This window comes from Mauremys mutica, chromosome 12, assembly GCF_020497125.1.
Source record: "Mauremys mutica isolate MM-2020 ecotype Southern chromosome 12, ASM2049712v1, whole genome shotgun sequence".
NCBI classification, from domain to species: Eukaryota; Metazoa; Chordata; order Testudines; family Geoemydidae; genus Mauremys; species Mauremys mutica.
Window position 1 is genome coordinate 39,951,699 of NC_059083.1, and position 3,766 is coordinate 39,955,464.

A 3,766-nucleotide genomic window follows, 5' to 3' on the forward strand; every position below is an offset into this window, starting at 1 on the left:
AACTTTGCAGCACACAATCTTATATTACCATAGATATATCGCTTAAAGAACTGTGATACTTGTAACTCTATAATTCTAACTGTTTTACCATTTGCTTACTATTTCATTGATTTTAATAAAAGATCTTTATGACTATATCTGTCTCAGTGTAAGCTCCTGTCATACCCCCGAAGTTCCTTTTATAACCTCTGTGAAGCCTGATTCAGGATGAACTTTATCTTCTGATCAAACAAATGGGTGAGCCGAAACCCATACTAATTAATATCCACAATAATTTATTAAAATTATTAATTAATTAAAATTAATTAAATTAAGTGGATAAATTAAATCAACACTACTAACACACCCCAAATCAGGTTACAAGAGGCGGGGGTGGGGCAGGCTGGCAAGGCCCCCGCTCCCCCTCCAGCAATAGTAGCAGTAGGCCAGGGAGGGAGATTCTAGCCAGCAGAAGCATCAGCACTCATCAGCCTAGAAAGGGAGGGAGAGCTCCAGCCAGCAGCAGCAGCCCACAGCAGCCAGAGAGGGAGAGCTGCAGCCACAGGGCAGCCTGAGAGGGAAGGGCCTGGCTGCTTGGAAGCTGGCCTAGAAACCCCCCAGGCTGCAGGCCTTGTTAAAGGTCAGAAAAAGGTATTAGGGTTGCAGAGGGCAGGCCAAGGGTAAGCAGAGGCAGCAGGTCCCAACCGTCCTTGCCGGTGATGAGTGGCACTTACACTGCAGTCTGCCCCAGGGAACGGGGGCTAGGTGATGACTGGCAGCAGGGCTCCCTGGTGGGGGTAAGTGGGGCAATTTGCCCCAGGCCCTGGGCCCCACAGGGGTCCCCACGGGAATATAGTGTTGCATCTTTTTTTTAATGGAAGGGGCCCCCAAAATTGCTTTGCCCCAGGCCCCCTGAATCCTCTGGGCAGCCCTGACTGGCAGTGGCCATAGACTGAGATGAGGTGGGGATAGAGGGTTCGGGATTCCCTGGGGAGGGGAGACCCAGAGACTGAGGGGGTACTGCCAGGGGGCAGCACCCAAGATATAGGGTCACCAGGGTCCGGGAGGGACACGGGGCCTGTGGCAAGCGGGACACCTGCCTGTAGAGGGCGCTTCGGACCTGGAAGCAGAGCTAATTCCCAGGAACCAGCAGATGGCACCACAGCAGTGAGTCCCACCCCATGGCAAGGACCTCAGAGTTATATTTCATATTTCTAGTTTCAGATACAAGAATGTTACATACATACAAATAGGATGAACACACTCAGTAGATTATAAGCTTTGTAATGATACCTTACAGACTTTTTGCATGAGGCATATTCCAGTTACATTATATTCACACTCATTAGCATATTCTCATAAAATCATATGGAGTGCAATGTCACAGCACCATAAAAAGTAATAAAGACACTTGGTGGAGGTTCGCTGGCAGACTGCAGGCTGCTTAATTCACAAAGAGGTCTGCCAGCCAGGGGTTGCAGGAACTGATTGGGGAGCCCATTCATAGTTAGAAATTTAAAAATGAACATTGCCTGCAATCTCTTCATGACACTTCATGCTGTCAATTGTGAGTGACACATTTTTATGTCTTCTCAGATAGCAAAATACATGTTGTACATTAACCCATTTGTCAAAACATTTTCCCATGTAATAACATAATAACATGATATGACAAACATATAGCATCAGCAGCCCATGCCACCTAGACACCAGCAGACTGGATAAAAACACAAACGAATCAATCACAAGATAATTTTAGGGTGTTTATTTTCAAATAATCAAGGTAAGTTTAGGGCACACTGCCATGAATGGCATATTGTTAATATTCAAAACTGAATTATTACATTGAAAATATTCATAACGCATCACATTTACAACAAAAAGTAGTCCTAGCAATTGCATGTGATGTGCCTCCCCTCATATCTGCTCAGCTAGCTCTTCAAGAAATTAGGTTCAATGGCTAATTTGAAGGAATTAGACCAATCAGTCATTATTTTTACAGAGCATTCAAGAAGGTGGTGGACAGAGAACCCAGAGGAATTGTGATGAATTTCCTGGAGCAACTTTATTTTCTTTGTACTCTAAACCTAACATGACAACAGAAATATCTCCCTTTCAACTGATTTATGGCCGAGAAGAAAGGTTTCCCAATAAAGCTTCATCAAATTTCATGTTATAGGCCATTAACTGCCAGCATCTTTAATACAATTAAGTTAACTTGTGATCATGATTCAGTAAAGCAATACAATCCCTTCTCTATTTCTTTATCAAACTCCTGTTCTTTTTACATTTGTTGTGTCCTTATAATAAAAAAGATGAAGAGCCTGGCAGTCCATTGAAATCAACAGTGGGCACTGACAGTAAATTGCCTCCAAATAATATTTCTAAACTAAAATAAAAAAATAGATACTGTAGAAGGGATTTCTATCTATAGGGATCAGAGGGGTAGCCGTGTTAGTCTGGTTCTGTAGAAGCAGCAAAGAATCCTGTGGCACCTTATAGACTAACAGACGTTTTGCAGCATGAGCTTTCGTGGGTGAATACCCACTTCAAGAAGTGGGTATTCACCCACGAAAGCTCATGCTGCAAAACGTCTGTTAGTCTATAAGGTGCCACAGGATTCTTTGCTGCTATCTATAGGGAGTTAGCATTTGATGTTGGGGACCATGTTTTCTTAACTGATGTGAGAACAAGAAAGGAAGGGTCATGTTTTGATTACCGATTATATGTAGCTAGAAAGTTAAAAATCACATGAATTAATGCTGACAGAAGTTCAAAGACTATTATATAATCTTGTGTCAGTTAACTTAAATATATTGTGTGGCAGAGCTCTGACCTTGCTCCCGTGGGTTCTGCGCTTCTAGGTGGTTTTTGCTAGCCTCAGTGGCTCACTGTGACCCTCCACGTAGCCCTTCTCTCTCTAGGGCCAGGGTTACAGTCTACTGAGCCCTTTTCATCATAGGCTGCAAGGAGGTTAGTGAGACAACTCCCACAGTCTCTGTTCAGCCTCCTGTCCTGACAGGGACCTGACTTCCCCTTCCAGAAGCTGTTCCTGTAGTGGTGGGTTGCGGGGAACCGCCCTCTACTCCGGGTTCCAGCCCAGGGACCCTAATGGTAGCAGTTGTTGGCAGCCAACCTTTCACTGCCAGAGTTGCTACATTTCCCTGGGCCACTTCCCCACACCTCTCCTGCTTTTCCCTTCTTCACCCTTACCTTAGGGCTCCTTTAATGATAGTTTGAGGGTGTCTTCATTAACCAGCCCTTCAGCCACACTTCCACTCCTCTGGCTCCCTGGCTCTCCCCTGCCTGACTGGAGTGAGCCCTTTTTATAGTAACAGCAGGGCCTTAATTAGAGTCAGGTGGTCACATTAACTGAATGGCCTCACCTGACTCGTTACAGGTTAATTAGAGTCAGGTGTTCTCATTAGCCTGGAGCAGCCCCTGCTCTGGTCAGTCAGGGAACAGAAAACTGTTAATCCAATGGCCAGTATATCTGCCTTCTGCTATTCTGCTGTACCTAACTGGCCTGGGTCTATCACAATTGCTTAATTAATTCTATAATTTTTTCACCTATTAATTGTCAAAGATGTTGTGCAGGAGGTAGGTGTATGTGTCCTTCCTGCCAGAGAGAACCAGTCAAGACAATAAAGAGAGCGAGAGAGAGAGAGAGCAGCTGCACCTATGTGTAGTTGTGATGTTTATGACACATGTACATTGTAACTGAACAACCCAGTCTGACAATTTAATCATTTATTTCATTAAAATAAATATTTTGGATATTTTTTGA